Source organism: Amphibalanus amphitrite, unplaced genomic scaffold (genome assembly GCF_019059575.1).
Source record: "Amphibalanus amphitrite isolate SeventyFive unplaced genomic scaffold, NRLGWU_Aamphi_draft 000176F_arrow, whole genome shotgun sequence".
Taxonomy (NCBI): domain Eukaryota; kingdom Metazoa; phylum Arthropoda; class Thecostraca; order Balanomorpha; family Balanidae; genus Amphibalanus; species Amphibalanus amphitrite.
In genome coordinates, this window is record NW_024881671.1 from 52,239 (window position 1) to 66,479 (window position 14,241).

Here is a 14,241-nt window from a genome sequence, read left to right on the forward strand (position 1 = left end):
ACATACCTATCTAGTGTGCCCTATCGCAGTGACATTTATAGCGTGTTGCAAAAATTGTATTGGAAACTTCACTTCTCCATTCACGAGTCACGACAGTTCGGTTGAAATCCTTTTGATTTGTGTAACATGATATAGGTACCTATTAGGTATGCAAAAATCTCGCCGTAAACTACCTTTAGCCGAACACACTCATCGCTAAAGGAACTACATACAGTGGGGCTGCTGTAAACTTCCTTGGCACGATAGGGCCGACTTTCACCACCCACGCAGGTGGTGTTTTGGTAACTGGAACGACACTCGAATGGCGCGCAGGCTTCTTTCACTAGTCTGACGCATTGTTCGCCAATACCTAGCCGATACCACACGCAAACAGCGACTTCCGGTCGGAACAATGAGATCCGGTCTCTCTCTCTCTCTCTCTCTCTCTCTCTCTCTCTCTCTCTCTCTCTCTCTCTCTCTCTCTCTCTCTCTCTTTCTCGTGTTCTTGTGCAGCCGTCTCTCTTCATCCCAGATCAGTTACTTTATCGGGCTTTGGCTTAGGCTGTACAAAAGCTGTATCCCTGATACACCCAAGCTGCGTGGGGTGCACTTCCGGGCCGGTCCCTGTCGTGGCCCGATCGGTCAGACCAGAGTGCGCTCCATGGCCGGAGCCAGGTCAGCCCGGTGATGGCGTGCAGTGCGGCGGCCGTCAGCACCACTCGGGACGCCGACGGTCGTCAGCGGCCGTATATCGGCCCGGCGGCGCCACTGACGGCCGGCCCGACAGCCGGCGTCACGCCAGTCGGCAGCCCTCGGCGCCGCATCTCTGGCGCCGCCCCCGCCCCCGCCCCGGCCCGCTGCAGCCGCCCCACAGTGGACAAACTGTCGTCACGGCGCGGCGGCCGGCCAACAGTGGACCGTTTGTCTCGTGGCGGCCTGCAGGCCCGGCCGCGTCCCAGAGCCGGCCGCCTCTGCAGGCCGAGTCATCGCCGTCACTCGGCAGCCGGTGGCGCACTAACAGACGCACCACCATGCACCAAACAGCGCCGCAATTAGCGGCTGTCGGTGTCCAGTCCCGGACACTCCATCAGCCGGTACATGGGACAGGCAGCGGCGGCGGCTGTCGGGACTCACCTGTGGTCCCGCCGGCCAGCAGGACGACCAGCAGCGGCAGTAACATCGTCATCAGGACGGGAGACGACTGAGCGGCGGACGGCGGCAGGGGTGGGCGCCTCCGGGAGCAGCCATACCACATCACAGAGCGGGCTCCTCGTCTTCAGGTCATCCAGCCTGGGAGGAGGTCGAGAAGAATCATCATTAGAACACAATCGGCTGGCTAATATAATGATAAACACGATAAGGGATTGGACCACTGAGGAAGGTCCAGCACCGAAAATATATTTTGGATTTGTGCTTACTTTAGTTATGTTAGATAAAGGCGGTGCTCTCGTTGACCTGTATTCTCACGACCGGTCACCAGCACACACTGACTCCTCTCCTCCCGCGCGGGCCGCCGCGCGCCGCCCGGCGCCCGCAGACGGGTCACAGCGCATGCGCCGCCCAGCGGCGCATGCGCTGCGACCGGCCAGGCTGGGCGGGCGGTGATATTCGCAGTGCACAAAATCACACAATCACACACCTCCCCCCCAAAAAGAACGGATCACTGTAGGCCTGTGATATTTACAGTTGCGCGTCACACATCTCCATCACGGTTGCGAGCCGCCCCACACGCGCGTGGGCGGCGTTCTTTAGAAGAACACGTCGCTAATCTTGTCTAAGACTCTCGCGTAGCCCTTCTTGTTCAGGTGAATGCCGAGGCGGTCGCTGAAGTAGGTGGCCGCCACTTCCTCTGCAACTACGTGACGTTTGGCGCGCCCCTGGCGGCGCATGATCGTCATGGCCCGGCCGACATATGGAATAAACCGGACCTGATCGTAACGGCCGGAAAGCGCGGAGAGGGCTCGATCCGCCTTGAAGGCCTGCGTATCTTCCCAGCACCTACCGGTATCGTGCCAGAGCCGAATGGTCGGCCCAGCGAGGGTCACTCGTCCGTGACTTGTGGCCTGACCAAGGACGGCTATAACAGCGTTCTCATCAAGGCCCTGCGGGGACACTCCGGGCCGCCCGTAAGTGTCGTTTCCACCCATCCAGATGAAAATCGTTCCTGGTTTAGATCCCCTTCTTTTTGTCTCCATCTCCCATTCCTTCAGATGTTCCTGGATGTATCGTGCCTCCCTTGGCCATGTATTTCCGCTTTCTGCAAGATTTACAACACTGTCCATACCAGGCGCAGACAGGTCCAGGTACTTTGCGATCGAGTCACCCAATATGAGATGACATTGGCTCACCGGAGCCGATGGTTCTGTAGCTGAAGGTGCTGCCGGTGCGGTAGTCTCCGCCTCCGCTAACGACTGGACATCTAGTAGTTCGTCCAAATCCTCGTCCAAGAGGACGCCGGCTCCGAGTTGCTGCGCTTCGCGCAGCAACAGGTCCACGGGGTCCGGATCCTCCTCCGCTGCCCGCTCGGCGTGACCCGCCGATTCACCGGCCGGGTCGTCGGGCGGCAGCAGAGTGTCGACGTGGGGCGCCGCACCCTCCGATTCGGGCTCAGGGCCGAGGCGGCGCTCCAACGCCTCCACCCGCCGAGACAGAGCCTGACATCCGCTGCAGGGTTGTCTGGCCGCTGCGAGCAGCTCGTTCGCCGTCTCCTCGAGGGTTCTCAAGCGCCCCTCCATACCTGTGGACACAGATTTTCATTAGTATTGTTCATCACGATGGTGCAAGCTTCGTGTGTACACAAAACTTTTTATATATACACCGCGATAAAGTGATATCACATTTAGAGGTGTTGAAGAGATATAAATAAAATCCACTTAATTAAATTTTTAGGTTGTAAAAATAAGTAAGGTTAGTGCTAGTTTGGGTATTCGAAATTTGATCCGTAATGGCTTATATAAGTAGTGTCATGCCCGTCCTCTTTTATTTCCCCCTTTGTTCTCCAGCTTGGTACGTATCAACTGGTTTGACTCTCCTGCCGTACCGCGTGAGGTATCCAGGCTCCTCACTAGTCACCTGAGGCGGCTGTTCGGTATCGAACATCCATACCAGCTCCGGTATTACTGTTCTTTTTGTCGCTTCCGTCGCTGCAGTGTTTTCCTTTGGCCTTCCCGCGACGTTTTTTTCTTCGGCAGGTGATTCATCCTCTTTATGGCGTTCTCGTACTGGTTTCAGGTGGTTGTGGTGAATCCTCACTTGCTTACCGTTCGGCAATTCGACCCGGTAGACCACGCCAGCGTCGCTCGGCCCCTCCAGATGAAGGACCTTGCCCGGACCCTTGTAACGCAGCCCCAGCTTTGGTTTCCCTCCTGCGTGCGCCGTGTGGTCTGCCACCCAGACCCTCTGACCTGGGGTATACTTTGTCTCACGGCACTTGTCGCCTTGTCGCTGAAGCATTTCGAGCGCCGACTTGTCCATATTTTCTTTTACTTTCCCGAATGCCAACCTTAGTTTCTTTAAGGTGTTCTCCACGTGACTTTTTATTTCCAGCGTTTCAACCTTGGTCTTGAATAGTTCGTCCACCGGCAGACGTGCCTCTCTGCCATGGACCAAAAAGAATGGGGAGTATCCTGTGACGGAGTGTTTTGATGTATTGTATGCGAAGGCCAGGGCGGCGACGTGCTCGTCCCAGTCTGACCCGCAGGGTCTGATGAACTTTGCCATCATGTCCTTCAAAGTCCTGTTGAACCGTTCTACCATACCGTTACTTTGAGGACGGTACGGAGACGTGCGTGTTTTTTCTATACCCAGTCTTGTACAAAGCTCTTGGAACACGGCTGACTCGAATTGGCGCCCTTGATCGGAATGAAGCCGTTCTGGTACCCCTTGGTGCATTACCAGATCGACGAGACACTCTGAGACCGCCTGCGCGGTTTGGTTCTTCATGGGATAGACGTACACATATTTTGAAAAATAGTCCATCGCCACGAGCGCGTATTTGTTGCCTTTGGAGGACATGGGCATCTCAGTGATGTCTATGGCTACTCGCTCAAATGGTCTTGAGGACGTCTCTGTGCGCAGCTCTGCTAGTCTCGATGGTGCAGGATGACTACGCCGTTGGCACTCTACACATGCTTCGCAGTGTTCTTGCACATCTCTTTCCACGGTTGTCCAAAAAAATCTCGACAGGACCCTTTCTCTGGTCCTAGCTGTCCCCAAATGCCCTGCCATGCGATCATTGTGCAGCATTGTTAGCACAGTCTTATGGTACGCACGTGGTAACAGTGTCACGAGGTTGGTAGCGTCTTCGCCCACCGTTCTAAGCTTCAAAATGCCATCTTCGATCTCCATCTGGTCGAACAACCGAGCCAAACGACGAAGATCCCGACTACATTTCTTCAGCTTTTTCTTTTGCGGTAGTTTGCCTTGCGTGACCCACTCCCGTACCGTGCCAAGAACGGGATCCAACTCCTGTTCCAACTTCATGTTGTCAAGTTCCATTTCCCCGGCAGGCGGCTCACCGCTGCTCTGCACTACATGTATTTGGACTGGTTTCTCAGTCTCCTCTGTCTTTCCTTCTACACGTCTGGACATCGCATCCGCGTTGCCATTGTCTTCGCCCTTGCGGTACGCGACAGTAAAACTATGCGTGCTCAGTTCTACAGCCCACCTGCCTCTCCTACCGGTCGCGTCCTTATCGACGGCGATCGACTGTGGCACGTTAAGCAGGGGCTTATGATCGGTGAGCACCTCGAACTGGGCTCCGACGAGATATTGTCGGAAATGACGAATGGACCAAACGATGGCCCACAGCTCTTTGTCATACGTTGGCCACCGCCGTTCCGCTTTACTCAGTACTTTGCTCGCGTACGCGACGACCTTTTCTTCTCCGTTGACCGTCTCAGTGAGCACTGACCCCACTGCAGAGTTGGACGCGTCCGTCGCCAGTCTGAAGGTGCCCTTGAACGTTGGTAATGCAAGAATTGGAGGCGAGGTTAGTTTCTCCTTGAGGCCCTCAAAGCTCTTACTCAGTTCCTCAGACCACTCTATTTCACCCCTCTTTTCGGCTTCTTCCCGGATGGGTCTGACCATGTCTGAGTAGTCCGGAATGAACCTTGAGTAATATCCGGTTAGACCCAGAAAACTTCTCAAGTCTTCCGCCTTTTCCGGTTTTGGCCAGTTCAACACCTTGGCTATGTTTGCGGGGTCTGGCTGAACGCCAAACTGGCTGACTTTGTGACCCAGAAACACCACCTCGTCCCTTGCGAGGTAGCATTTTCTTGGTTTCAGCTTCATGCCGGCGTCCCTGATGCGCTCAAACACCTCCTCCAAGTTCTTCAGGTGGGCCTGCTCGGTCTCTCCGAAGACGATGACGTCATCTAGGTATACAAGACAGGTCCTTGAGTCTATTCCTGCCAGAACGAGCTCCATGAGACGCTGGAAGGTTGCTCCAGCGTTCTTTAATCCAAACGGCATGGCCCGAAAGTGATGGAGTCCTTTGCCGGTGGAGAAGGCCGTCTTTTCCTTGTCTTCATCGGCCAAGTCCACCTGCCAGTATCCTGAGGCCATATCTAGAGTGGAGAAGTATTTCGCGCCTGCAAGGCTGTCTAGCGCGTCATCCACCCGTGGAAGTGGATGGGGAAGACTTTGAGTCACGCTGTTTACGGACCTCAGGTCGACGCAGAATCTGTAACTTCCATCTTTTTTTTTGGCCAGCACAATTGGAGAACACCAAGGACTGGAGCTCTCTTCAATGATTCCATCTCTCAGCATTTTGTTCTTCTGCTCCTCTACTTCATTCCTGAGTCTCAGTGGGATCCTTCGAGGTCGTTGTCGGACTGGCTCTGCATCGCCTGTGTTGATGTGGTGCTTGAGAAGTTTTGTTTTTCCGATGTCCTCGTCGCTTTTACTGAAGATGTCGCTGTACTCCGATACGAGTCTTTTCAGCACTCGCTTCCCCGCCTCTGACACAGCCGCTTCCTCGATGTGAAGTTCGTGGATCACCTTGTTCAAGTCGTTGCTGACTGATCGACTCTTGGTGTCGTTTTTATCGAACACCTCGTACATGCCGCCTCCGTCATCTTGGATCGTGTGGAATGTCCCCACCTCTGTGTCCGGTAAAATTGTCACCGAGGATCCTTGTATGTTGGTTATCTGTACTGGGATAGTAGCGTCGTCACCGACTGTGGCCACGATCCTCGGGATCCGCCAGTCCTGACCCTCCTCGCTTATCCGGGGCTCCAGGATCCCATGCCAGGGATTTCCGATTTCTTTGTCGACACCTCCATCCGTCGCCTGGATACCGACCTTCACTATCGTCCATGACCTTGGCGGTATGGTCAGTGCTGTACTAATGACAACTTTGGCTTTCCTGGGTCTTAGCTCTTCATAGGTTGGTAACGGTATTTCGTGACTTCCAATCTTGAACACGCCGACCTTATCATCTAGCGTGGTTTCGTGGCGGCAGCAAAAATCTCGTCCCAAAATGATATGATACACCAGACCCGGGATGACGGCCATTGTTTGAACAAATTGAGAGTTGCGTATCTGAAATGACACCTCGGCTTTTCCTGACACCCTAATGGTACCTCCTCCAGCATCTGTGACGTGCCCGAACGACCCCGCTTGCATCGCTTCCTTAGGAATGGCTTTGAGCGCAAAGTCCCGATTAATCATTGACACATCCGCGCCGGAGTCTATGAGTGCCCATGTGCTACTACCATCGACCTCAATCCTGACCACCGCTGCTTTTTTGAGGGGCTTTTTTTCTTCAACATCGACTGGCTCCCGCCCCACGGTACCAGTCACTACTCGTTTCCCATATTTCTAGGCCCCTGCCCTGGTGTCTCAGTTTGCGCTTGGTTCCCAGCTGCTGGTGTCCATTGGCGTCTTTCCGCGTCCCTCAAGATGGCTGGAATGTGCCAGCACTCAGCCATCCAATGGCCCTGTCTTCCGCACCCCAGACATCTGGCGTTTGGTTCGTTTCGAATCGCACGCTGACGACCAGCGCCGCCGGCTGAAACAGGCGTTCTCCAACAATCTGATAGCCAGTGTCCCTTTCTTCCGCATCCCATGCATTGCGGCGGATGTCCACCGCGCGTAGTACTAGTTGTCTTTGTGGCGGCCTGTTCTTCCTGCATCGGACTTGCTAGTCGCGGGCAGTCGCGCTTGAAGTGAGAAGTGTCTCCGCACTGATAGCAGCTTTGTCTCCGACCTGTTCGTTGTTCGCCGGCCTTCCCTTGGAGCTGTATTTTAACTTCATTGACTTCCTTTTTAAGTTCGTTTATGACGTGCAAGACTTCTTCGCTGCCGTTTCTTTGTGTACCTGCTTCTAGCCTCACAGGAGCCGCGGTGGGGCCAGCCGCCATCATCATCGCGTTCTCTTGTGCTGCCCTCATGGAAGCTAAGACAGCCTCCTTTTCTTGGTAAACATTTGCTGCCATGACAGCCACGTCGAGCGACACTATATCGTCCCTGGAATGCAGCCTCTCCTGCAGGGTCAGGTCTGACAGGCCACACATAAAATGTTCTAAGGCGGTCGTTTGTAGCTGTCTTTGTGTAGCCTCCGGATTAGCGCTGCGTGTCAGCTTGAGGACCCTTTCCCCAAAAGCCTCGGCGTCTTCCCCCGGCCCTTGCCGAACACGGCGTAGTTCTGCATGGGCTCGGCGCGGGTCCGTAGTTTTCGAGAATTTCTTTTGCAGTGCTGCTTTGATTGTTTCATAATCTCTACACGCCTTTGTGCCGAGATTTGTGCATACGTCTAAGGCTGCACCGTCGAGGGCGTCGCGCAAAATACCGGCCCAGCTTGTTTTCTCTTCGTCGCAGAATCGGGTCTCAAAACGAGCGACCCAACTCTCCCAGTCCTCTCCCACACTGCCCGTGAATTTTACCGTGTTTGCGATCCTTACGGACAGGCGGGCCTCTGCCATGATTGTTGAAGAAAGATATGAAATGGCACAATTAACAGCCACAGAGACTATACAGTGACCCTCGTGAAATTCAGAGACGCCTGCTTCTGAGGATAATAAAGCAATTCTAATATCCTAGCGTCGCTACCGATCGCTATGATCACTCGAATTTCAGCGCGGGTTTACCAAAAACTCGTGCTGAAATTCAGGGCGTATGGAGACGATATCGCACTCCCATAAATTCACGCGTCGGTAAAGAACGAGCGCATGTTGGGTGGAAGCGCCGACTCTTGGATACACACCTGCAGGATTCAGAAAAAAAATCCTGTACGTATTTTACGTGTGCCGCAATATGATTGTCTAGACAGACATACCAGTTTTCTAAATATCGATACTATATCAATATATCAATACAACACCGCCTTACCTTTAGAGAGTGGTCCTACCGACCGCGCCAATGTTAGATAAAGGCGGTGCTCTCGTTGACCTGTATTCTCACGACCGGTCACCAGCACACACTGACTCCTCTCCTCCCGCGCGGGCCGCCGCGCGCCGCCCGGCGCCCGCAGACGGGTCACAGCGCATGCGCCGCCCAGCGGCGCATGCGCTGCGACCGGCCAGGCTGGGCGGGCGGTGATATTCGCAGTGCACAAAATCACACAATCACAGTTATGAGCAAAAGGTTACTATTCCATCTCATTTCCATTATAACGACAAGGGACCTCAAAGAATTTGGCGAATTGAGAATAAAAAATAGATCAGTGTATATTGGGCAGTAACATACTCCAATACACCTACGCCAATGGTCATTCATGTTACAAAAGGTGAGCAAATAACTCGAGGCAATTAATGAGACATTAGCAAGCAAGCATCTTACACCAAGTAAAGTCAAACCACACGGTGAAAAGAGCGTCATCACTAACGAACATCAGAACTTATTCTAATTTGCTGTGAAAACAGTTGCAAAATTGCATTCTGCAGCTGTCACGTATATATCCACTACCAGCTCAGCCTTAGGGCTGTCGAAAACAAAAGCTCCGGAATGCACCGTCGGGCAGATATTTACAAAAGGGCGTGTTCGGCGGATCAGCTGTCGATGAAATGTGAATTAACAGCTGGATCAGATCCAACAACAGCTGTGAAACATCATTGGTTTCGTCTATGTAAAACGACCATGGTAAGCATGAGGTTAAAATGAGATGTTAACAGCTAAGGTAAATAAGATGACTAACATAAACAAAAAGGATTGAACGTAAGTGAGTGGCTAGAGAAATAGAATAGCTTTTTAGCAGAAGTTAACCCTCGCCGGACCTATTGGTTTTCTACATACGCGCCGGCCGAGGGGGGGGGGGGCGGGTACGACCCCCCCCTCGCCGTTTCGCCCCTGGTGGAGCTAGCGCGTCGCGGAAAAAACGAGCGTGTGTGCCGTTACGAGACGCAGAGATTGGTACCCGATTTTAAGGTCCTAGGTCAACCGGTGACCTCTGAGGTCAGGTCAAGTGCCCCAGGGTACGGTTCAGTTTTTGGTGAATAACTTCGCAAAAAACGGCCGCAGAGCCGCGATTTTGGCAGCATCGTGTTCGCCTTGCTCAGGCGCGTCGAATGATATACTTTTTGTTCGGGTCAGGTCAACTTAGGGTGTTGACCTCAGGTCAAGGTCAGGTCAGCACCCCCAGGTCACGAAGTTGGCCGAAAGAGGTCATGTCGCATATCATTCGATTCGGCAGGTCTTCCTGAGTCCATTGGTGGCTTTCCCGACTCGCTAGCTCAATTTGATCGGGAGTTATTGACGAAAAACTAATATGACCTTGATGACGTCATAAATGACGTCACGGAAGGTCAACATTGCAAAAGTGACGCATCTAACCTTGCAAGGAGTGCATCAAATCACGATTCTGTGTGCTTGAGATAGTGGGAGATCGTTCCCGGCGCCAGAATAGCAGTTTGAATTTTTCCCCATTGACTTATAATGGTGAGGTCACGAAAATGACCTGACCTCATATGACCTTTAGGAAAAATCCGAGATATACAAGTTGTGAGACTCATAATGGATACTAGATCCTGCAAGTTTCATTTCCCTGTGACTTCTCCTCTGGCAGTGAGGGCGTTGCGAAGTTGCGACATCTGACGACCGTGCAGAGGTTCACTTATGACGTCATAGGTCAGTGACCTGACGTGACCCAAAAATGCGGTTGGTGTCAAAAGATGCGGCTTGGATCAAAGGTCAGGTATGCCAAGTTTCAGCTCTCTATCGCCAGCGTGTTCGGAGCTATCGCGAAAAAAACCCTATGGGGGGGCGGCACCCGCCCCCCCCCCCCCCTCGGCCGGCGAGGGTTAAGTGTCAATCACCTGCCCACCGCGGATGAGGTAGATAAAATAATTAGATAGGATCGATTTCTATGATATACAATGCTATCATCGGAAATAAGTTTGGAGCATCACCATTACTGACTAATTAATCACGAAGCCGTTATAATTGGCTCAAACGTACAGAGCCTTTCACAGATTAATGAAGTAGGATTGACAATGGCATGGTGAAGTGTCTCTCTAAACGAGGACGCAGTTCCACGCAGCCACTTATCGTTCCGGAGCCATTTATATGTTACAACAGGAGTGGGAAGTAGCACCGGACTAAAAACCAGTCAACAAAGATTGATGGCCGGTTACTCGGATGGCTATACAACAATGGAACTGGATGGGGTTGTCACATGTTTTGAACGTATAACCATGCATTGTTTTGGGATCCACAACCCAGTGGCAACTAGGACATTGATGCACGGCGTCCGCCAGGAGAGGTCACTACTGAGAGCATCCTGACTTGAGAGTAATAGTCATCTACCGCTGGTTCTTTATGTTCAGAGAGTAAGACATTAACGTCAGCAATGCTGTTTTATGCTTGTTAGATAATGCAAGCCAGCTCGGCGCTCGCCAGACGCTGTTTGTAGTACCGGCCATAGGCGGTTCTGGGTTTATCCTCTTAGAGCCCAGATACAGAGCTGTGCTATATGAGATAACGCCCGGAGCGATCGCCCTTTCCCAGTGTTCGGCCAGGCAGCTCAGCACTGAGCACAGGTGTGCCGGTCACCTTTACCCTTCCGGGATTTTTCCTTACGCGGGGCGATATATTCACCTATGAATAATATGTGCAGCTATGTATTTATTTCACGTTGTTGCAATTGTTCACTACCGTTTTATCTGAGGTCTAATTATCTCAATTAGACACGACTATTTAGTTAATGACTAGTGATTGACATGGTTTAAAACATTATTAAGGCTCAAATTTCAAATCACGCCACCACAATGACGCAAAACACTGCTACTGTCCCGTCTGTCCTTCCAAGCTCGACTGGCCACCATCATCAGTCACACGAGCACACTTGTTTGACATATGTCACCCTTGGACAACGCGATTTCAACAGCTCTATGCAGGGACGTTTTCACTTCCACCAACACGACGGGGCATTGGTGTTGCGCCGAAGGAGAACCACTGAATCAGCCGTCAACAGTTGCAGCACTTCTTTTGCTGTAGCTTGTGGCGTGCAGCCCGTTTCATGAAGAGTGAGTGCAGATACGGTCATGTATGCACTTACAAACCGCACGCCAATCCTCATCGCCGCGCGTTGCGACCGGCCTTGCAGCTGGCGCCCTTGTGAGTATGCAGTGTGTGCCGAGTGCGCAGAATGCGGAGTGCGCGGATTGTGCGGACTGCGGACTGCGGATTGTGTCGAGTGTACGGACTTCGGACTGCGGATTGTGCCGGGTGCGCGGACTGCGGAGTGCGGAGTGTGCGGACTGCGGAGTGCGGAGTGTGCGGACTGCAGACCGTGCAGTTTGCGGAATATGGCCGGTGATAGGGTGGACGGCGCTAGGACACGCCATCGGCCTCCATCGGGCCGCTTTCGGGTGACGTCACCGAGGCCAAATGGGTGCCATCAGGCGGGGGCGTAGTGGCGTGCTGATTTTTGTGTCCGATCCGGCAACTGAAGGACGAGTCGCCCGTCACGCCGGTAGAGCGTTGAAATTCTGACTTATGTTGGATATGAAATCCTGCAGGTTCTGCGTGCGGAGGAAAGCGTGACTACGGAGGCCTATTGTCAATCTATTCGTAATTGGTAATTGGTAAGGCTTTATCGAATGTCATCTATTGGAACGAAACTGGTTACCAGCATAAATGACCGAGGCGTAGCCAATAGGATACAAGCCGTTTATAACGTATACGAATGACGGTACTCTTTTGAAAGGAGCTCAAGTGGCACTAGCTTGGGGCATAAAATCTACACTCCTTCCCACGAATAAGCACCAATTTCGTTACCTAGTTACTATTCGCATTCATCGATAAGCTATTGTACCGAAGCCAGCTAAAGGTATTTGAACACTATGACGGTCCCTGCAGAGGCGCCTGGCGCGATACTAGCCGCATTGAGCTTCCCTTTTATCGCACCCCACCAGTATTATTTAGTGAAATTTTAAAATTTAGGTAGGTACTACAAATATGGGCGATGGGAATGGCAAGAAAATGAATTAATGTCCCCGAAGATGATCCTTTCCGTTCCGGATAAAGATACCTACTTATCCCTCTGAAAAATATATTATGGATTAGTTTACTTACGGTATTGCATCACTTCTGTATAAAATGACGCGCTAACTACCCTTCGTTTCGTATGCTAAAACACGAACAAAAATATCACCTACTTGTCATTTATGTGATAAGTATAGGTGTCCTAGCACCGAAACGGAAATGTTTCTCGGGTGCTAGGAAGAGGGACATAATTCTCATTTCCGTTCAAAGTTTCAAAAGGAATGTTTCCACTCAACCGTCGAAATGCCTGACAAACGCAGGGCACACAATTGTAATGCAGAACGGTAAAACGGCACCTTTATCTGGTTCGAATCAGAGAAGACAATCGTCGCACAGACGTCCTGCGTGCTATTGTGGCTAAACTGCAGGTCACCTTCTCAGCGCCAGATTCCGTTATCGGCATAAGTTTTAGCTAATGTTATGTAACGCCATCAAATGCCAATATGACTAGATAAGTGAATCGAATGCCAAATGCCAATATGCATGTGCAATTGCATTGCATACCCATATATCCCCTGTAGCGTGAAAATACCTATCAAAAATGCTGTTTTAGGCAATAATCTCAATTCTAGCGATCCGTCAACGTTTTGCCGCTCGTTATCTACCCACTTAATTGCAAAAAATAAATAAATAAATAAATAAATAAATAAATACATAAATAAATAAATACATAAATAAATAAACGCTGGACATTCAAACAATGAAATGATACCTGACAGCCGTGGTTTGTTACATCTTCTAACAAATGCACATACCTGTTGGAGTCGCTGAAATAAAGAAATTATTTCGAGTAGGTACTTTCGTCATACATAAAGCACCGCAAGCCGCCAAAGCACCAGACATAACAGAGTGCAACCACTACCGCTCACTGACAGCCACCCGAACACCAGTTTCTGTCCGTGCCCGCTCCTCACCTTTACCGGCTGGTCCTGTGGCGTGTCGCGTGTTTCGGGCGGTCCTCGAGCGCGGTTTCCGCGAGCTGCCCGCACACCGGTCGGTACTGGACTGTCGGCGGGCCGGACCGGCCGCCGGCGCTCGCCCCCGTCACGCCCAGCGGCGTCCAACCGGCGCGGCGGTGCGAGCGGACCGGCCGCCGAACCGGGCCATCGGTGCACCCACCGGGTGCACTATACACCGGAGAGAACCACGAACGGTGTGTTTAAAAGGACGAGTCGCCCGTCACGCCGGTAGAGCGTTGAAATTCTGACTTATGTTGGATATGAAATCCTGCAGGTTCTGCGTGCGGAGGAAAGCGTGACTACGGAGGCCTATTGTCAATCTATTCGTAATTGGTAATTGGTAAGGCTTTATCGAATGTCATCTATTGGAACGAAACTGGTTACCAGCATAAATGACCGAGGCGTAGCCAATAGGATACAAGCCGTTTATAACGTATACGAATGACGGTACTCTTTTGAAAGGAGCTCAAGTGGCACTAGCTTGGGGCATAAAATCTACACTCCTTCCCACGAATAAGCACCAATTTCGTTACCTAGTTACTATTCGCATTCATCGATAAGCTATTGTACCGAAGCCAGCTAAAGGTATTTGAACACTATGACGGTCCCTGCAGAGGCGCCTGGCGCGATACTAGCCGCATTGAGCTTCCCTTTTATCGCACCCCACCAGTATTATTTAGTGAAATTTTAAAATTTAGGTAGGTACTACAAATATGGGCGATGGGAATGGCAAGAAAATGAATTAATGTCCCCGAAGATGATCCTTTCCGTTCCGGATAAAGATACCTACTTATCCCTCTGAAAAATATATTATGGATTA